The sequence below is a fragment of the Bombina bombina genome, chromosome 3 (assembly GCF_027579735.1).
Source record: "Bombina bombina isolate aBomBom1 chromosome 3, aBomBom1.pri, whole genome shotgun sequence".
NCBI lineage: Eukaryota > Metazoa > Chordata > Amphibia > Anura > Bombinatoridae > Bombina > Bombina bombina.
Window position 1 is genome coordinate 884221528 of NC_069501.1, and position 23567 is coordinate 884245094.

The window sequence follows — 23567 nt, forward strand, 5'->3', positions numbered from 1 at the left end:
ACGTACGTCGGAACTGAACTGTTCTATATTGAGTTTTAGCGCGTCTATACACTAGCCAGGACACCTGGGGGCTTAGCGCTATTGTCTTGCTACTAAAGAGGTTTTGGTTTCGGCGGTCACACTCCTGCTGATCCATTTACCTCTTTGCAAGTCTGGCGATTTGAAGCATTTGTTACAGCATATCTGCTTTTGTATCCTTACATTGTGGTGTTATCAAGGCTTATGTGACGCTTTTATATATTTTAAAATAAATTTGTATCCAAGTTTTGCCTAGTGTACTGTTTTCCCATCAGTATAAAGTGGGAGTGCGCATATCCTTGAGCTTAGTCGAAAGCTCCAACAAATGTGAGTAGTCATTTGTTACAAAACAAATACTTCCTCAAAGTGCAGTTACAGATTCACACTATGTTGCAATTTTCTGTTTCCTTTTTTATGGGATCTCACTGAGGGATGCTAACAAGCTGAAAAACTCATCCAGAGGACACAGACATATCCTTGATTAAGAACTTTATTTGGTTTTCCTTTTATGATTTTTGTTATCACATTTATTTCACATTTTTTTCTTTGTGATATTTGGTATATTTATTGTAAGCTTTTATCTTGGAAAGTTCTTTTTTTGGTAGCTATTTCCTCGGCTCGTAGAGTCTCTGAGCTATCTGCCTTACAATTTGATTCTCCTTATCTGATTTTTCATACGGATAAGGTAGTCCTGCGTACCAAACCTGGGTTCTTACCTAAGGTGGTATCTAACAAGAATATCAATCAAGAGATTGTTGTTCCATCCTTGTTGTTACACAATTTGGACGTGGTCCGTGCTTTAAAGTTTTACTTACAAGCTACTAAAGATTTTCGTCAAACATCTGCTTTGTTTGTTGTCTACTCTGGACAGAGGAGAGGTCAAAAGGCTTCGGCAACCTCTTTTTCTTTTTGACTAAGAAGCTTAATCCGCTTAGCCTATGAGACTGCTGGACAGCAGCCTCCTGAAAGGATTACAGCTCATTCTACTAGAGCTGTGGCTTCCACTTGGGCCTTTAAAAATGAGGCTTGTTTTGATCAGATTTGCAAGGTGACGACTTGTTCTTCGCTTCATATTTTTTCAAAATTTTACAAATTTGATACTTTTGCTTCTTCGGAGGCTATATTTGGGAGAGAGGTTTTACAGGCAGTGGTTCCTTCCATTTAAGTTCCTGCCTTGTCCCTCCCTTCATCCGTGTACTTTAGCTTTGGTATTGGTATCCTACAAGTAATGGATGATCCGTGGACTGGATACACCTTACAAGAGAAAACACAATTTATGCTTACCTGATAACTTTATTTCTCTTGTGGTTTATCCAGTCCACGGCCCCCCCCTGTCATTTTAAGGCAGGACATTTTTAAATTTAAACTACAGTAACCACTGCACCCTATGGTTCCTCCTTTCTAGGCTTGTTTTCGGTCGAATGACTGGCTATGACAGTTAGGGGAGGAGCTATATTACAGCTCTGCTGTGGGTGTCCTCTTGCAACTTCCTGTTGGGAATGAGAATATCCCACAAGTAATGGATGATCCGTGGACTGGATACACCACAAGAGAAATAAATTTATCAGGTAAGCATAAATTGTGTTTTTAACTAGGTAGAATAGTTACTAAATAGTTATTAACTATTTAATAAACTACATAGCTAAAATAAATACAAGTACCTGTAAAATAAAACCTAACCTAAGTTACAATAACACCTAACACTGCACTATAATTCAATTAATTCCCTAAATTAAAAACAATTAAATACAATTAAATAAAATTAGCTAAAGTACAAAAAAAACTAAATTACAGAAAATAATAAACAAATTACAAGATTTTTAAACTAATTAAACCTAATCTAATCCCCCTAACAAAATAAAAAGCCCCCCAAAATAAAAAAAAGCCCTACCCTACACTAAATTACAAATAGCCCATAAAAGGACCTTTTGCGGGGCATTGCCCCAAAGTAATCAGCTCTTTTAAATGTAAATACAATTACAAATCCCCCCAACATTTAAACCCCCCACCCACAAAACCAACCCTAATCTAAAACCCACCCTATACCCCCTTAAAAAAACCTAACACTAACCCCTTGAAGATCACCTTACCGGGAGAAGTCTTCATCCAACCGGGCCAAAGTCCTCAACGAATCCGGCAGAAGTGGTCCTCCAGACGGGCAGAAGTCTTCATCCAGACGGCATCTTCTATCTTCATCCATCCGGCGTGGAGCGGGTCCATCTTCAAGACATCCAACGCGGAGCATCCTCTTCTTTCCACGGTGACTGAAGAATGAAGGTACCGTTAAGTGACGTCATCCAAGATGGCGTCCCTTCAATTCCGATTGGCTGATAGAATTCTGTCAGCCAATCGGAATTAAGGTAGAAAAAAATCTTATTGCCTAATGCAATCAGCCAATACAATTGAACTGGCATTCTATTCGCTGATTGGAACAGCCAATAGAATGCCAGCTCAATCCTATTGGCTGATTGGATCAGCCAATAGGATTGAAGTTAAATCCTATTGGCTGATTGCATCAGCCAATAGGATTTTTCCTACCTTAATTCCGATTGGCTGATAGAATTCTATAAGCCAATCGGAATCTAAGGGACACCATCTTGGATGACATCACTTAAAGGAACCTTCAATCTTCAGTCGCCGTGGAAAGAAAAAGATGCTCTGCGTCGGATGTCTTGAAGATGGACCCACTCCGTGCCGGATGGATGAAGATAGAAGATTTTGTCTGGATGAAGACTTCTGCCCATCTGGAGGACTACTTCTGCCCATCTGGAGAACCACTTTTGCCGAATTTGTTGAGGACTTTGGCCAAGTTGGATGAAAACTTCTCCCGGTAAGGTGATCTTCAAGGGTTTAGTGTAAGTTTTTTAAGGGGGTATTGGGTGGGTTTTAGAGTAGGGTTGGTTTTGTGGGTGGTGGATTTTAATGTTGGGGATTTGCAATTTTAAAGGCCCTTTTAAGGGCTATTTGTAATTTAGCGTAGGGTATTATTTTGGGGGGGGGCTTTATTATTTTGTTATGGGGATTAGATTAGGTATAATTAGTTTAAAAATCTTGTAATTTGTTTATTATTTTCTGTAATTTAGTGTTTGTTTTTTTGTACTTTAGCTAATTTTATTTAATTGTATTTAATTGTATTTAGTTTAGGGAATTAATTTAATTATAGTGTAGTGTAGGTGTTAGTGTAACTTAGGTTAGGTTTTATTTTACAGGTAAATTTGTCTTTATTTTAGCTAGGTAGTTTATTAAATAGTTAATAACTATTTAGTAACAATTCTACTTAGTTAAAATAAATACAAACTTGCCTGTAAAATAAAAATAAACCCTTAGCTAGGTACAATGTTACTATTAGTTATATTGTAGCTATCGTAGGGTTTATTTTACAGGTAAGTATTTAGTTTTAAATAGGAATAATTTAGGCGTAGATTTGGAGTTTGGCGTTAGCCGTGAAAACCAGCGTTAGAGGCTCCTAACGATGGTTTTAGGCTAACTCCGGTATTTGGAGTCACTCAAAATAGGGTCTAACGCTCACTTTTCAGCCGCGACTTTTCCATACCGCAGATCCCCTTACGTCAATTGCGTATCCTATCTTTTCAATGGGATCTTTCTAACTCCGGTATTTAGAGTCGTGTCTGAAGTGAGCGTTAGACATCTAACGACAAAACTCCAGCCGCAGGAAAAAAGTCAGTAGTTAAGAGCTTTTTGGGCTAACGCCGGTTCATAAAGCTCTTAACTACTGTACTCTAAAGTACACTAACACCCATAAACTACCTATGTACCCCTAAACTGAGGCCCCCCCACATCGCCGCCACTCGATTAAATTTTTTTAACCCCTAATCTGCCGACCGCCACCTACGTTATACTTATGTACCCCTAATCTGCTGCCCCTAACACCGCCGACCCCTGTATTATATTTATTAACCCCTAATCTGCCCCCCACAACGTCGCCGCCAGCTACCTACAATAATTAACCCCTAATCTGCCGACCGCAAAGCGCCGCCACCTACATTATAGCTATGTACCCCTAATCTGCTGCCCCTAACACCGCCGCCGATTCCAATTGTATTTAATTAATGTATTGATAGTGTAGTGTTAGGTTTAATTGTAGGTAATTGTAGGTATTTTATTTAATTAATTTAATGATAGTATAGTGTTAGGTTTAATTGTAAATTAGGTTAGGATTTATTTTACAGGTAATTTTGTAATTATTTTAACTAGGTAACTATTAAATAGTTCTTAACTATTTAATAGCTATTGTACCTGGTTAAAATAATTACAAAGTTGCCTGTAAAATACATATTAATCCTAAAATAGCTACAATGTAATTATAATTTATATTGTAGCTATATTAGGATTTATTTTACAGGTAAGTATTTAGCTTTAAATAGGAATAATTTATTTAATAAGAGTTAATTAATTTCGTTAGATTAAAATTATATTTAATTTAGGGGGGTGTTAGTGTTAGGGTTAGACTTAGCTTTAGGGGTTAATCCATTTATTAGATTAGCGGTGAGCTCCAGTCGGCAGATTAGGGGTTAATAATTGAAGTTAGGTGTCGGCGATGTTAGGGAGGGCAGATTAGGGGTTAATACTATTTATTATAGGGTTAGTGAGGCGGATTAGGGGTTAATAACTTTATTATAGCTCAGGTCCGCTCGGCAGATTAGGGGTTAATAAGTGTAGGCAGGTGGAGGCGACGTTGTGGGGGGCAGATTAGGGGTTAATAAATATAATATAGGGGTCGGCGGTGTTAGGGGCAGCAGATTAGGGGTACATAAGGATAATGTAAGTAGCGGCGGTTTACGGAGCGGCAGATTAGGGGTTAAAAATAAAATGCAGGTGTCAGCAATAGCGGGGGCGGCAGATTAGGGGTTAATAAGTGTAAGGTTAGGGGTGTTTAGACTGGTACATGTTAGGGTGTTAGGTGCAGACTTAGGAGGTGTTTCCGCATAGCAAACAATGGGGCTGCGTTAAGAGCTGAACGCGGCTTTTTTGCAGGTGTTAGGTTTTTTTTTCAGCTCAAACAGCCCCATTGTTTTCTATGGGGGAATCATGCACGAGCACGTTTTTGAGGCTGGCCACTTGCGTAAGCAACTCTGGTATTGAGAGTTGAAGCTGCGTTAAAAATGCTCTACGCTCCTTTTTTGGAGCCTAACGCAGCCTTTATGTGGACTAATACCAGAGTTATTTTTATGGTGCGACCAGAAAAAAGCCGGCGTTAGCTACGGGGGTCGTTACCGACAAAACTCCAAATCTAGGCCTTAGTTAATTATAGTAATTTTATTTAGATTTATTTAAATTATATTTACGTTAGGGGGGGTTAGGGTTAGACTTAGATTTAGGGGCTAATAACTGTAATATAGTTGCAGCGAAGTTAGGGGCGGCAGATTAGGGGTTAATAAATGTAGGTAGGTGTCGGCGATGTTAGGGACGGCAGATTAGGGGTTAATAAAATGTAACTAGTGTTTGCGATGCGGGAGTGTGGCGGTTTAGGGGTTAATATATTTTTTATAGTGGCAGTGATGTCCGGTTCAGCAGATTAGGGGTTAAAATTTTTATTTTAGTGTTTGCAATGTGAGAGGGCCTTGGTTTAGGGGTTAATAGGTAGTTTATGGGTGTTAGTGTACTTTTTAGCACTTTAGTTAAGAGTTTTATGTTACGGCGCTAGCCCATAAAACTCTTTTAACTACTGACTTTTAAATGCGGTATCAGTCTTGACAGGAGAGGCTGTACCGCTCAATTTTTGGAAGACTCGTAATACCGGCGTTAGGCAAATCCCATTGAAAAAAGAGGATACGCAATTGACGTAAGTGGATTTGCGGTATTTTCGAGTCTGACCAAAAAAGTGAGCGGTACACCTGTACCTGCAAGACTCGTAATACCAGCGGTAGGAAAAAAGCAGCGTTGGGACCTCTCAACGCTGCTGTTTAAAGCTAACAGAAGACTTGTAATCTAGCCGATTGTTTCTACAGTACCAAATAGCAGAATTTTAAATCCTAAGAATTAATTATTCTATTTATTCTGTGTAAATAAATCATTACTTTTTATATGAATATTTGCACTCAGTTTTCTGTATAACATCAGTACACTTCACCACTACACTCCCAGTAAGTAGTATTAAAGGACACGGATTAAATAACATCATCTTTACCACAGTGTGGAATTAGTTTCTACCCACGTGAGTCGCTTACCTCATATGATTGAGGTAATGCCAGGTGAGCAGTTTTCATATCAAAGCACAGAACGTTTTTGGTTTTGAACTTATTACACTATAAATCTCTCTTTTTGTTCCTTATTTTTGCCTTCTCCTTTTGGCTCTCATTTATTCTCCCCTTCCCTCCCCTTGAGCGCAGTCTTCCTCCTACACAGAACATTTTTCTACAGCGAACTCCCTTCATAGGTGGCACTGAAGGGTAAGTCTAATCTGGGACAGCAGTACACAGTCTTTTTCTGTTGTGTTCTCCCATTTCCCTGAGATTTATAGTACATTTATATTGTTTACTACATTTCACAGTTGCATCAGACACATCTACCTAACTTAGAATTACTAGCGCTATTACCACTTTGCACTTATATATAAATATAAATATTTATATTATATATATATATATATATATATATATATATATATATATATATATATATATATATATATATATATATATATATATATATATAAATTTGTATTTAATAATAAAAATGTAAAAAAAAAATCTATGTGAAGTACATTGGAATGTAAAATATTAGTTTCGCAATGTAGTTCTGATGTGGTGATGGGTTAGCGCACAAACAAAATTTGATATCTTGAGGCTTATTGAAATACTAAATATAAAATATGTAAAAATATTATTAATAATAATTAATAATTATAGATACTGTTATACATATATATATATATATATATATATATATATATATATATATATATATATATATATACTAGTGGGATAGCCTGCCCAGAGGGCAGTCTATTGTGGTGACGGAACCACCCTGCCATTTTCAGAATCCACCTGGATCCATCTCTGCCATTCAGATGGATTCCGAAAAAGGCAGGGTGGTGAAAGAATCCATCCAGGTGGAATCTTTCACCACCCCTTTTGCTCCCTCTCCCCCCTCTCTTTTGCTCTTTCTCCCCCCTCTCTTTTACTCTCTCTCTCCCCCTCTCTTTTTCTCTCTTTCCCTCCCTCTCTTTTGCTCTCTCTCTCCCCATTCTCTCATGCTCTCTCTCCACCCTCTCTTTTGCTCTCTCTTACCCCTCTTTTTTGCTCTCTCCCCCCTCTCTTTTGCTCTTTCTCACCCTTCTCTTTTGCTCTCTCCCCCTCTCTTTTGCTCTCTCTCCCCCCTCTATTTTGCTCTCTCTCCCCCCTCTCTCTTGCCCCCTCTTTTGTTCTCTCCCCACCTCTCTTTTGCTCTCTCACCCCTCTCTTTTGCTTTCTCCCCCTCCTCTCTTTTGCTCTCTCTCTCCCCCACTAATTCGCTCTCTTTCCCCCCCTCTCTTTTGCTCTCTTTCCCCTCTCTTTTGCTCTCTCTCTCTCCACCTCTCTTTTGCTCTCTCTCCCCCTCTCTTTTGCTCTCTCTCCCCCTTCTCTTTTGCTCTCTTTCCCCCTTTCTTTTGCTCTCTTTCCCCCTATCATTTGCTCTCTTTCCCCCTCTCTTTTGCTCTCTCTCCCCCTCTCTTTTGCTCTCTCTCACCCCCTTTACTTTTAATCTCTCTCTCCCCCTTCTCTTTTGCTCTCTTCCCCCCTCTCTATTGCTCTCTTTCCCCCTATCGTTTGCTCTCTTTCCCCCCTCTCTTTTGCTCTCTCTCCCACTCTCTTTTGCTCTCTCTCTCTCTCTCTCTTTCTCCCCCCCTTTACTTTTGCTCTCCCTCCCCCTCTCTTTTGCTCTCTCTCTCCCCCTCTCTTTTGCTCTCTCCCCCCTTTCTTTTGCTCTTTCTCCCCCTCTCTTTTGCTCTCTCTCCCCCCTCTCTTTTGCTCTCTCTCCCCCTCGCTTTTGCTCTATCTCCCTCTTCTCTTTTGCTCTCTCTCCCCCTTCTCTTTTGCTCTCTCCCCCTCTCTTTTGCTCTATCCCCCTCTCTTTTGCTCTCTCTCCCCCCTCTGTTTTGCTCTCTCTCACCCCTCTCTATTGCTCTCTCCCCCCTTTCTATTGCTCTCTCTCTCCCTCCTCTCTTTTGCTCTCTCTCTCCCCTCTCTTTTGCTCTCTCTAACCCTCTCTTTTTCTCTCTCTCTCCCCATCTCTTTTGCTCTCTCTCCCCTATCTCTTTTGCTCTCTCTCCCACCCTCTCTTTTGCTCTATTTCCCCCCTCTCTTTTGCTCTCTCTCTCTCCCCCTCTTTTTTGCTCTCTCTCTCCCCCTTTTCTTTTGCTCTCTCTCTCCCCCTCTCTTTTGCTCTCTTCCCCCTTTGCTCTCTCCCCCCCACACTGTTTTGCTCTCTCTCTCCCCCTCTCTTTTGCTCTCTCTCCCCGCTCTCTTATGCTCTCTCTCCCCCCTCTCTTATGCTCTCCCCCCCCTCTCTTATGCTCTATATCTCCCCCCTTTTTTTGCTCTCTCTCCCCCTCTCTTTTGCTCTCTCTCTCCCCCATCTCGTTTGCTCTCTCTCCCCCTCTCTTATGTTCTCTCTCCCCCCTCTCTTATGCTCTCTCTCCCACCTCTCTTATGCTCTATCTCTCCCCCTCTTTTTTGCTCTCTCTCCCCCCTCTCTTTTGCTCTCTCTCCCACTCTCATTTGCTCTCTCTCCCCCTCTCTTTTGCTCTCCCTCTCCCCCCTCTATTTTGCTCTCTCTCTCCCCCCTCTCTTTTGCTTTCTCTCCCCCCTCTCTTTTGCTCTCTCTCCCCCTCTCTTTTGCTCTCCCTCTCCCCTGTCTTTTGCTTTCTCTCCCCCCTCTCATTTGCACTCTCTCCCACCTCTGATTTGCTCTCTCTTGCCCCCACCTCTCATTTGCACTCTCTCCCCTCTTTTGCTCTCTCTCTCCCATCTTTTGCTCTCTCTCTCCCCTCTTTTGCTCTCTCTTCCCTCTCTTTTGCTCTCTCCCCCTTCTCTTTTGCTCTCTCCCCTTCCTTCTCTTTTGCTCTCTCTCTCTCCCCTCTCTTTTGCTCTCTCTCCTTCCTTCTCTTTTGCTCTCTCCCTCCCCTCTCTTTTGCTCTCTATCCCCTCTCTTTTGCTCTCTCTCCCCCTCTCATTTGCTCTCTCCCCCCTCTCTTTTGCTCTCTCGCCCTTGAATGCTGCCTCTTATCTTGTTGCATTTTGACCGTTTTTCCCAGCTAGACAGCGCTAGTTTGTGTGCTATATAGATAAACATCATACTCACTCTTGTGGAGTTATTTATGAGTCAGCACTGATTGACTAATATGAAATCTTTCAAAAGAGCTGATATAAGGGGACACTCTACAAAGACTTAGATACAAGATAAAAAATATATTAATATATCCATGTTGGTTATGCAAAACAAGAGAATGAGTAATAAAGTTATTATCTATCTTTTTAAACAACAAAAATTCTGGAGTAGACTGTCCCATTAATAAATACAAAATGTACCTTACGATAACTCATGTTGGGTTAGTGTGCATGAATAATTAATGTAATCCTGTGGCGTTGTATGCACAAACTCGACATGAGTACATTAATTCTTTATGTGCGCTAATCCTTAAGTTATCTTAAGGTGTGATGTGTGTTTACTAAATATAAAATATTGAAAAATATTAATAATGTAAATAATTATCATAATGTACTAAAAAAATATACAAAATCCATAGAATATATATCTATGGCTTAGAGTCTGTTTAGTATATCTTTATACTAAATATTAAAAACATTTGGTGATTTAATCCTGTGTTTGCCTGCTGTGTATCCTTTTGGATGTTTGCCGAGTCTGTGTACACACTTGTTCGATTTTATTTATTTATATATATATATATATATATATATATATATATATATATATATATATATATATATATATATATATATATATATATATATATATATATATATATATATATATAACAATATCTATAATAATTATTAAAAATAATTAATATTTTTTACAAATAATTCTTCATGTGCGCTCACCTGACACCTCGTTAGATCTACATAGTGAAACCCTGAGTGCGTTACGGATATTTTAAATTCCGATATTCTTCACATAGGAAAATGTTTTATTTGTATTATTAAATAAATATTTCTATATGTATCTGATAATGTTAAAGTAAAATGTATATCTATACCTATATACCTATAGGAATGTATATACACAGGTATACAAATAATTCTTCATGTGCGCTCACCTGACACCTCGTTAGATCTACATAGTGAAACCCTGAGCGCGTTACGGATATTTTAAATTCCGATATTCTTCACATAGGAAAATGTTTTATTTGTATTATTAAATAAATATTTCTATATGTATCTGATAATGTTAAAGTAAAATGTATATCTATACCTATATACCTATAGGAATGTATATACACAGGTATGCAAATAATTCTTCATGTGCGCTCACCTGACACCTCGTTAGATCTACATAGTGAAACCCTGAGCGCGTTACGGATATTTTAAATTCCGATATTCTTCACATAGGAAAATGTTTTATTTGTATTATTAAATAAATATTTCTATATGTATCTGATAATGTTAAAGTAAAATGTATATCTATACCTATATACCTATAGGATTGTATATACACAGGTATAGCTATATATATATATATATATATATATATATATATATATATATATATATTATATATATATATATGTATTTACAATAGACATATTTTTTTAACTGTATGTGAAGAACATTGTAATGTAAAATATTAATAACTCTAGCGTGCAAGCGATACGCTTTAGGTTCTTTTCTTCTAGGCTCTCCATTAAAGTCTTTTAGACGAATGAGTTAATGTGGTCTTGATATCTGAGGTCCTGAAGTTAGTGCACATCAGGTTTTGCTTTCACGCAAAAGTTTATCTTTCAACTTGTAATATGCACGCTAACCAGCGCAGGCAAAAAGATTAATTCCATCAATGGGAGTGCTAAATAGTGTGCTACTTGTAATCTAGTCCTATATGTTTTACGGATTTCAGGAAGTATCTTTTTTAATTAAAAAAATAAGCTATCAGTGCAAATTAGCTTTAAAAATATATTTTTGTAATTAAACCATATACAAAATTTGACTGAAAATCTTTTTCAAACTTAGCAAAAAAAGCAATCTGAGCCATTAAACATGACTATTGTAATAAAAAATTAATTCTAACTCATTTATATGAACCTTGTATATTTAGATAAACACATAAGTTTTTTATCCTCTTTGTTATTTAGTCACTTAACAGTTGTTTTTACAGTTTTCCATTTCATGGAAGATTTCACAATTTTGCATTTTATAAAAACATCACATAGAGAAATTGATCATTACGGATCCTGTAGGCACTGGTGAAATGTGTTCAGAAACAAACTATCTATGTAAGGCATTTCCAAAAATTATTTGTTTTATCTTAACACAGGCACAGATAAATACATGTTGAAATTCTATTAATTGCGTCTAAATATTAAACATCCACATTTGTTATTTAACATTTAATAATGGTTTAATTAGAATAAACAAATGTTCTGGCTCTCTCTTGCATAAATTAATCTATATTGTCTATATTGGTCAACAAGGTTGAGTCTTGCTCATGTAAGCTTTTGGTCTGTTAATTAATCAGCCTAGTCTGATCAAGTCCCTACCCTAAACTATACACATCAAAGATTATTTAAAAAGAGCAGTATAACTTCCTAAAATTATATTAGTAGATATACATAAACATATATGAAGCTCCACCTTTTTTTTGTTACACAGAATTTGAATTTTACCACAAATGTTAAAATTATTTGAGAACACTCTAATAATCTTGATTATAGTTATACACATATATAACAGAAAAGTCCATTAAAAATATAAAATAAAAAAAAATCCAAGGATCAGAAAAGGATTTTTCCTCCTGAATTGACCTTTCCCAACTAAAATCAATATTTGCTATAAAGAGTTCTCAGAAATTATTGTCAGATCTATAGCAGAATTATACACACTTGTCGTCTTACGTCCGAAAGGCTCACTGAGCACCTAAAGCTCAAAATGATTAATAGAGGGTTTCTGGGTTTTAAAATAGCTGTACTAGACAGTTTGTTTTCATTAATCAAAACCATTTTATTATTAAATAAATCTAATTGAAACTGACATTTCTATCTTCAAAAAGGTAACAGCTGCTGCAGCACTTATTTTGCACAAAATACAGAATTTGCAATAAGTACTGTGAGCGATATAGGTAGGAAAATCAAGATTAATAGAATAAAAAGAGCAAACAAATGCTCTAATGTGATAGGGAGTTTTATTATTGCACTATTGATTACATATAAATATTTGTTTAACTCCTGCAAAAGTCAGCGACAGAGCAGCAATGCACTACTGGGAGCTAGCTAAATGCATTTAGTGAGCCATTGACAATATGCATATGTGTGTAGCCACCAGTCACCAGCTGAATCCCAGTAGTACATTGCAGCTACTAAGACTATCTAGGTATGCTTTTCAACAAAGGACACCGATAAATTAAAATTCCACCATAGAAATTGTAATGTGCAGCAGTTTAACTGTAAAACACTGAGCTCCACGACATGCCGTACCCCCAATCTTCAAAACACACAACCCCAATGTAAATTTAAAGTTTAACTCCTTAATCTGTGTTAAATTGTTGTAAACTAAAATTAGCCCTTGGAAACAGGATATATATTAACATGCATGAAAATATGGACATGCTATCATAGAAATAATGCTGTGCATTTAATGCCTTGTGCCAAACATGTTTGTAATTGCATAAGGTTTTTTTAATGATTTTTTTAAGTCAGTTAGAAGTAAATTTAAAACTAGAATAAAAATAAACTAAAAATTCTATTCCAGCTGAAAAATCTATCAACCATTTTTCATAGTGGGCTAGGGGATTTTAAAGATATAGGGCCAGATTATGAGTAGAGTGCTAGCTGTTACACACAAGCAATAAGGGGTTTGTTGAGGGTATCTGAGTGCGTCAGAAGTAGCGTGCATATTACAAGTTGAAAGCAAACTTGTATGCTTGAGCGCAATTGAAATTAACGCACGTCGGGTTATGAACAGCGGATCATGTCCGCCAGACAAATGATAAATCGGCCCCTAAGTCTCAAGTGTTACAAGAAAAAAATTGCAAAGGGCCTTAAAATAGAGATACATACATATACATGTCTAAATATATATATTGTGGTAGATAGGTAGAAACTTCAAGTAAAGAAGAGACACTCACAGGTCTTAGTTAACACAAATTTTATTAATAGTTCATCAATTTAGTCAGTCAACGTTTTGGTCCTCACATGGACCTTTGTCAAGACTGTTTCTACAACAAAGATATAAGATTCAATGAAAGCACAGTTAGTACCACTAGGTGTAAGACATCACATTAAACAAAATCAACAACCACAATACGCTAACAAAGACAAAAAACAAAAGAGTGAAAACATACGAAAGAAAAAAAAAAGAAGGTACATTAAAAAAAAAAAAACATTTTGAATAGATTATACATGCATAACTGAAAAGGTGTAAACTGCTAGGAAGATATATATATATATATATATATATATATATATATATATATACTGTATATATATATATATATATATATATATATATATATATATATATATATATATATATGTATGTATGTATAGATGTGTGCACATATGTATTTATGTATCATATAGATTTAATAATAAAAAGTCTGAAAAAGATAGGAATTTTAAAAAAATGTGTTTTGCGCATCTTGTTCCTCAATTAGCTCACATGAAAAGGTAATATTCTTATAGCATGTTATTGAAATATTACATATAAAATATTAATGAAAATTAATATAAATGATTTAAACTTAATAAGCATATTGTAATATAGATAGATTGATAGATAGATAGATAGATAGATAGATAGATAGATAGATAGATAGATAGATAGATAGATAGATAGATTATCTATAATATTGTTCAGTATGTTCACTAATTTTTAATATGCTATATTCATTTTTATTAACATTTTATACTCTTTAAATGTGCGCTAACCCAATCTCGCTATAAGATATAAATCGAGAAACACAATGCGCAAAAGGCATATTTTACACATTTAATAGAAAATAATGTACTTGTTATAATTAAATATATATTTCTATATATATCTTATACATAAACACATAAATACATATGTATACACATATATATATATATATATATATATATATATATATATATATATATATATATATATATATATATATATATATATATATAAAACGTGGTTGTGATATTGTTAGTCAGCTTTTTGTGCACCTCGGATTAGCACGCAAGTGAAAACTTTTTATTTTCAACTTGGAAAATGTGCGGTATCCGACAGATGCAATATTTGCAATATTTGCGCACTAACTTCTAGTGAAGTTAGTGCGCAAACGTGACCGATAATTACTGCTCCACTCATAGGGGTCAATTTATTAAGCAGCGGATGCAGCATCGACGCCCCATTGTTTCTGGTCCACCAGAAACGGAAGTTCAGAAGCAGCAATCAAAAGACAGCTGCTCTTTAACTTCTCTGCCACCTTTTAGGTGGCGGACTAAAATAATCCCGATCCAATTGGCCGCGAGGGAGCAGGGGGATGCATTGCACAAGCATTCCACCAGAAATGCTTGTGCAATGTTAAATGCTGACAGCGTATGCTGTCGACATTTAGCAAGGTCGAGCAGACATGATTCACTACAGGAAAATCTACACCATTATCTGGCCCATATAATGCAACACACATTTCTACTTACTGAATGTGATATTCATAAACTCGTCGCTCAGCTGAGATTATCTAAGAAGTCTCATCAGTATGGCGAGGCCCTTAAAAAAAATAGAAACACAAATTTTATCTTGAGACATGATTATGTTGTTATGTATTATTCTGTATGTGACTACTACATAGACTACTACGTTACAATACAAGGATAAAAAATTCCCCCAAATGTTGTGTGATTTCTCTCCATGCCAGCAAGGTTTTGAATATCAGGTCCACAGAAACAACCCCTATGCTACCATTGCACTCATAAAATGTCTGACTTTAAAGAGACACTTAAGTCAAAACTAAACATTCATGATTCAGATATATGTAATAGAGGCACTCCAGCGTATGCATTTTTAAACAACTTTTTAATTTAATTTTTTAATCAAATGTGCTTCGTTCTCTTGAATGAACATAAATAGTTTTATAGGAGCTTAGGAACTTGCATGTGTCTTTAGCAGTCTATGGCAGCAGTGTTTGCAACTATGTACTGTATAATAATGCTATAAATATTGTTGCAAACTGTTGCAGATGGCTAAATACACTTGCACACTCCTGAGCTCACATAGGATTACTCTTTAACAAAGGATACTAAGAGCAATAAGTAAAATTGATAATAGTAGTAAACTAGAAAGTTGTTTCGAATGTTATCCTCTATCCAATCCTTTTAATTTTAATTTTAATTTTGACTTTAGTTTCCCTGTAGTAAGATTTTTTTCAAGTCAGTCCCTTTAAAAAAGTTTTGTATACGTTAACATTCTGTATTTCTGTTCTCATCTAATTTACAGTTGTCATAATACACCATAAAGCACAAGTTAACATGACACGGAGTTACATTGCAATTACAGAGGAAGTTTCAAACTAAAGTATATTATTTCTATTCTCTATGCTAGATTTAAGACTCAACAACTTTATTATGTTTTCTCCAGACAGTTTATTATTTGGTATGTGAATCTGTATTCCATGTAAGGAGAAGAATAGGCTTGAAAGCGGCATGCTTTTCTTTTTCTCTTTTTTTTTCAAACAGATGTATTTTTAAGTACTTCCTTTCAGCAGTGCCAGCTGTCATAAGGAGAGCATGACAGTTCCAACATGTTCTTCCCAATAAAAAGGAGAAAAGGCAAAGTACATTGTTTTGCAAATAACACATTTTTAGATTTAGTCAAATAAAATACTAAAAAAAACAATAATACAAAAATCTTCATAAAATACTTAAAGGGACACTGAAGCCAAATTTTTTTTTTCGTGATTCAGATAGAGCATAACATTTTAAGCAACTTTCTAATATACTCCTATTATCATTTTTTCTTTATTCTCTTGGTATCTTTATTTGAAATGCAAGAATGTAAGTTTAGATGCCGGCCCATTTTTTTGTGAACAACCTGGGTTGTCCTTGCTGATTGGTGGATAAATTCATCCACCAATAAAAAAGTGCTGTCCAGAGTTCTGAACCAAGAAAAAAAGCTTAGATGCCTTCTTTTTCAAATAAAGATAGCAAGAGAACAAAGAAAAATTGATAATAGGAGTAAATTAGAAAGTTGCTTAAAATGTCATGCTCTTTCTGAATCACAAAAGAAAAAATTGGGTTCGGTATCCCTTTAAGATCAAAAGTAATAAAAAAATAAAATTAAATATAAAATAAAAGTATGGTAATCTACAATATCATTATAATAAATGTAAAAAAATAAAAAATGTGCACTGCTCACCAATTCATGCAATTATATGTAAGTAGAAAATGATTGCATGTACTCATTGTTTAGCAAGAAAAGGTTATGCATTTTTAGAGGAAGAACAGAGTTATAGTACTGAACTTTCAAAGAGCGAGTACTGAAAACAGTAATTTCTATGCTTTTAGACCCGGCAAATTTGCATTTCCTAAATATGCCACCTGAGAGTGCTGACAGTGACATAACACCCAACACCATTAAATGTACATAAAATCCATATGCTAAATCACTTAAAAAGCAGTATAACTGTAAAAAGCTGAAAATAAAATATCACGTGAACATCTATATGTAAAAAAGGAAGATATTTACTTCAAAATGTCTTCAGCTCACCAAAGTAAGTGCTCTGTGATCCCAAGCTACTATTTACTGCCAGATACATGGTGAATCTTCTTGGACTTCACCGAAATCTCATAGTAAAATTCCTTAAACTGAGGAGGGAAGTAAAGTGACTATCTCGCAAGTCTCAGGACTATCACCCTGGTTGGCTACTGAAGAAATTTTGAGGAAAAATAATTTCTTTACATAGAGATGTTTAGGTAATATTTTCAAGTCAGCTTTCTACAGATATGATGCATCACTTTCAAGTGATTCAACATTTGGGTATAATGTCCTTTTAATTTTTCATGCAGGCACAATTTTGGAATTCAGATGTAAACTATCTTAACCAACAGTGCTACAGGTGATATGTACATTAAGATATAACTAAAGTTATCATTAAACATTTATTAGAAAAATACTTTTGGTTGTATTTAAAACACTGTTGTATATTTCATATGTGATTAGAAAGTCCCTCTAAACTCTGGAACACATATAATATAAATTTGGATCAATAGATTCTTTATCTTTAAGGGTTAGCCTAATGCAGGATATGGGAAGCTTGTGTATATGTGTGTTTTGCGAACATTTTTACATTTTAGTTACTAGTTTAGAGCTGCTAGATGGTCTGGGCACTGCCTCTTAGCTTCCTGTCCTGTTTTTTGCTTTATGTTGCAGGTGTTGACCCTGCATTTGATGACTTCCTCGTAGCTGCTTTATTACTCTCCCCAATGTTAGCTTGTGATAAGGCTTACCATGCTGGTTCAATGTTCCTTCCTTTTACCTTTTAATTGGTGAGTAGTCTCTGCTCAGAGAAAGAGTGTGCCTCCCTCTGGAGAGACTGACAAAAGCTTTCTTAGGGTAACTGTTGTCTCTGCAATAGGTGAAGCTTAGGGGAGGCTCCACATTAAAGATCAAATTTGCAGGGCTGTTGATCTCCTGTTCAATTGATTTTTTAGTGAGTTTGCAATCACCATAGAAATTCAACCATTTACAAGGTTTATTATGTTAACATTCAATAAATGTAACCACAGTTGGTATTTTCCTTCAACATCATGGCTGTGTTTCACTCCTAAGTGAAGGTTTGAAATGGTTGAGATTCAAGGGAAGGGGGGTAAAGAGTTTTTAGATAGGAATGATGAATATAGGGTTTACCCAATTTATTTGGCATGTAACAGATTTCAGTATTTGCATAAAGAAATCATTGAAGTACTTAGATTGTTGACTGGTGTATGAAGGTATATTGGTGGCTTGAATCAGAAGGTGCCTCTAACCTTAATGTCAGAGGTAAAGCAGTGGTGGGGATATGAAAAAAATTGAAATTATTTTCATTAGGGGAATGCATTATGCTGTATATACTACTACTTAATGCACTTCAGACTCTCACCCTATGCTACTTCATTATAAGACTGTTGGATTTGCTAATTCTGTAAAAAAAAACTCTCTATTACTCATCAAATCTATTTTGAATGATACATTCATTATGGATTCTGCAATAATTATACTTATATCAAGAGAATCAATTGTTACACTATAATGGATGATATAAATGTAATGCAGATAAATGCCTTTTTTTTTGTTATCCACCAGGAACAGCAAAAAAAATTCTGATGCATGATAGAATTTATCATCTGTTTCATCAGTATTTATAAATCCTGTACAGAATACACATGAAATATACTTTTCTTCTTGCTATCAGGCTCTGCTAATTTTGAACAATTTCAACACTATTTTTTTAAATTTGCAATAATAAATGTAAATTTGTATATAAATCATAGTTTTTATAACTCCAAGAATTGTATCTATTGATAATATTTTATATATATATATATATATATATATATATATATATATATATATATATATATATGTCTGTGTGTTTGTGTGGCACAATTATTGGCACCCCTATGAATTCATATGAGTAAAATATATTTGAAGTATATTCCTATTGATATTTTACATTTTTTAGTACATCTGGGTGACTAGGAACAGGAAGCTGTTCAATCATGACTTCGTGTTTCACAGGGGTATAAATATGAGGTAACACATAGGCTAAATTCCCTTAGTCATTTTTCACAATGGGTAAGACCAAGGAATATAACTGTGTTGTGTGGCAAAAGGTTGTTGAGCTTTACAAAATGGGAAGTGGCTATAAGAAAATAGCATCCTCAGTTTGCCAGGCACCACTGGAAATTCAAATGGAAACCAAAATAGAGCTTTTTGGCAATAAACACCAGAGGTTGGTTTGGCACACTATGGCCTAGATTTGGAGTTCGGCGGTAGCCGTCAAAACCAGCGTTAGAGGCTCCTAACGCTGGTTTTGGCCGCCCGCTGGTATTTGGAGTCAGTGATTAAAGGGTCTAACGCTCACTTTTCAGCCGCGACTTTTCCATACCGCAGATCCCCCTACGCCATTTGCGTATCCTATCTTTTCAATGGGATCTTTCTAACGCCGGTATTTAGAGTCGTTTCTGAAGTGAGCGTTAGAGCTCTAACGACAAAACTCCAGCCGCCTGAAAATAGCAGGAGTTAAGAGCTTTCTGGCTAACGCCGGTTCATAAAGCTCTTAACTACTGTACCCTAAAGTACACTAACACCCATAAACTACCTATGTACCCCTAAACCGAGCTCCCCCCACATCGCCGCCACTCGATTAAAATATTTTAACCCCTAATCTGCCGACCGCCACCTACGTTATACTTATGTACCCCTAATCTGCTGCCCCTAACCCCGCCGACCCCTGTATTACATTTATTAACCCCTAACCTGCCCCCCACAACGTCGCCGCCAGCTACTTAAAATAATTAACCCCTAATCTTCCGACCGCAAAGCGCCGCCACCTACGTTATCCCTATGTACCCCTAATCTGCTGCCCCTAACACCGCCGACCCCTATATTATATTTATTAACCCCTAATCTGCCCCCCTCAACGTCGCCGACACCTGCCTACACTTATTAACCCCTAATCTGCCGAGCGGACCGCACCGCTACTATAATAAAGTTATTAACCCCTAACCCGCCTCACTAACCCTATCATAAATAGTATTAACCCCTAATCTGCCCTCCCTAACATCGCCGACACCTAACTTCAATTATTAACCCCTAATCTGACGACCGGAGCTCACCGCTATTCTAATAAATGTATTAACCCCTAAAGCTAAGTCTAACCCTAACACTAACACCCCCCCTAACTTAAATATAATTTACATCTAACGAAATAAATTAACTCTTATTAAATAAATGATTCCTATTTAAAGCTAAATACTTACCTGTAAAATAAATCCTAATATAGCTACAATATAAATTATAATTATATTATAGCTATTTTAGGATTAATATTTATTTTACAGGCAACTTTGTAATTATTTTAACCAGGTACAATAGCTATTAAATAGTTAAGAACTATTTAATAGTTACCTAGTTAAAATAATAACAAATTTACCTGTAAAATAAATCCTAACCTAAGATATAATTAAACCTAACACTACCCTATCAATAAAATAATTAAATAAACTACCTACAATTACCTACAATTAACCTAACACTACACTATCAATAAATTAATTAAATACAATTGCTACAAATAAATACAATTAAATAAACTAGCTAAAGTACAAAAAATAAAAAAGAACTAAGTTACAAAAAATAAAAAAATATTTACAAACATAAGAAAAATATTACAACAATTTTAAACTAATTACACCTACTCTAAGCCCCCTAATAAAACAACAAAGCCCCCCAAAATAAAAAATTCCCTACCCTATTCTAAATTAAAAAAGTTACAAGCTCTTTTACCTTACCAGCCCTGAACAGGGCCCTTTGCGGGGCATGCCCCAAGAATTTCAGCTCTTTTGCCTGTAAAAGAATAAATACAATACCCCCCCCCAACATTACAACCCACCACCCACATACCCCTAATCTAACCCAAACCCCCCTTAAATAAACCTAACACTAAGCCCCTGAAGATCTTCCTACCTTGTCTTGACCATCCAGGTTCACCGATCCGTCCTGAAGAGCTCCTCCGATGTCCTGATCCAAGCCCAAGCGGGGGGCTGAAGAGGTCCATGATCCGGTCAAAGTCTTCATCCAAGCGGGGCAGAAGAGGATCTTCCATCCGATTGAAGTCATCATCCAGGCGGCATCTTCTATGGTCTTCCATCCGGAGCGAAGCGGCAGGATCCTGAAGACCTCCAGCGCGGAACATCCATCCGGACCGACGACTGAACGACGAATGACTGTTCCTTTAAGGGACGTCATCCAAGATGGCGTCCCTCGAATTCCGATTGGCTGATAGGATTCTATCAGCCAATCGGAATTAAGGTATGAATTTTCTGATTGGCTGATGGAATCAGCCAATCAGAATCAAGTTCAATCCGATTGGCTGATCCAATCAGCCAATCAGATTGAGCTCGCATTCTATTGGCTGTTCCGATCAGCCTATAGAATGCGAGCTCAATCTGATTGGCTGGTAAGGTAAAATAGCTTGTAACTTTTTTAATTTAGAATAGGGTAGGGATTTTTTTATTTTGGGGGGCTTTGTTGTTTTATTAGGGGGCTTAGAGTAGGTGTAATTAGTTTAAAATTGTTGTAATATTTTTCTTATGTTTGTAAATATTTTTTTATTTTTTGTAACTTAGTTCTTTTTTATTTTTTGTACTTTAGCTAGTTTATTTAATTGTATTTATTTGTAGGAATTGTGTTTAATTAATTTATTGATAGTGTAGTGTTAGGTTAATTGTAGGTAATTGTAGGTAGTTTATTTAATTATTTTATTGATAGGGTAGTGTTAGGTTTAATTATATCTTAGGTTAGGATTTATTTTACAGGTAAATTTGTTATTATTTTAACTAGGTAACTATTAAATAGTTCTTAACTATTTAATAGCTATTGTACCTGGTTAAAATAATTACAAAGTTGCCTGTAAAATAAATATTAATCCTAAAATAGCTATAATATAATTATAATTTATATTGTAGCTATATTAGGATTTATTTTACAGGTAAGTATTTAGCTTTAAATAGGAATCATTTATTTAATAAGAGTTAATTTATTTTGTTAGATGTAAATTATATTTAAGTTAGGGGGGTGTTAGTGTTAGGGTTAGACTTAGCTTTAGGGGTTAATACATTTATTAGAATAGCGGTGAGCTCCGGTCGTCAGATTAGGGGTTAATAATTGAAGTTAGGTGTCGGCGATGTTAGGGAGGGCAGATTAGGGGTTAATACTATTTATGATAGGGTTAGTGAGGAGGATTAGGGGTTAATAACTTTATTATAGTAGCGCTCAGGTCCGCTCGGCAGATTAGGGGTTAATAAGTGTAGGCAGGTGTCGGCGACGTTGTGGGGGGCAGATTAGGGGTTAATAAATATAATATAGGGGTCGGCGGTGTTAGGGGCAGCAGATTAGGGGTACATAGGGATAACGTAGGTTGCGGCGGTTTACGGAGCGGCAGATTAGGGGTTAAAAAAAATATGCAGGGGTCAGCGATAGCGGGGGCGGCAGATTAGGGGTTAATAAGTGTAAGGTTAGGGGTGTTTAGACTCGGGGTACATGTTAGAGTGTTAGGTGCAGACGTAGGAATTGTTTCCCCATAGGAAACAATGGGGCTGCGTTAGGAGCTGAACGCTGCTTTTTTGCAGGTGTTAGGTTTTTTTTCAGCTCAAACAGTCCCATTGTTTCCTATGGGAGAATCGTGCACGAGCACGTTTTTGAGGCTGGCCGCGTCCGTAAGCAACTCTGGTATCGAGAGTTGCATTTGCGGTAAAAATGCTCTACGCTCCTTTTTTGGAGCCTAACGCAGCATTTGTTTGAACTCTCGATACCAGAGTTAAATTTATGGTGCGGCCAGAAAAAAGCCTGCGGAGCGTTAACAGCCCTTTTACCGCCAAACTCCAAATCTAGGCCACTGAGAGGTAGCCATGTGGAAAAGTACTTCATGCCCACGGTTAAATATGGTGGTGGCGGGGGGCGGAGCCAGCAACCGATCAAGAGAGACGTGTCTAGGAGAGCTCCTGCTGTAATTTATCTAATTATGTGGTAATCTGGGGTTAACCCTCTGTGATTTACCCCAAAAAAAACTAATCTAGCCCTAGCAGGATACTTTCTACTCCATTAGAGGACCTCAGCGAATTACCACTGCGGATACCACCTTTCTTGATTACCCACTCCAGCTAGGAAACGTCTAGGCTCTTACGGCCTACAACAGTCATGGCGTCAAAAGATATGGAAATCTGGCCAGACATATACGCAGCTCTGCAGGACCTGAGTCTACAGATGTTGATTGGGTTTGCTGACATATTAACCCATCTAAGATCTACCGTCACACAGTGTGAACCTTTAGAGCAGGACAATGTGGAAAGCGTCACTACATCGTTTCACCAAGATCGTTCCTGTAGGCTAGGAGAATGGCTATCGGGCTCTACACTAGACGTTCCTGAGACACCTGGTGTCTTTACTGATCACTCTCTATCCAGCAATAACCCGGCTCAGAGAGATGCAGCGGATGACTTAAAACAGAACTCCATTCACTCGTTGGTAAAGAGGAAGCTCCTTGTAAACACCAGACAGGTAAACAAGTCTTTTGAAGCTCAGAGCCGAAAACTGTTACTGCCGTCAGACCACAGCCATCCAGGCCGTGACTTTGCAGTGGAGCATGAGAGC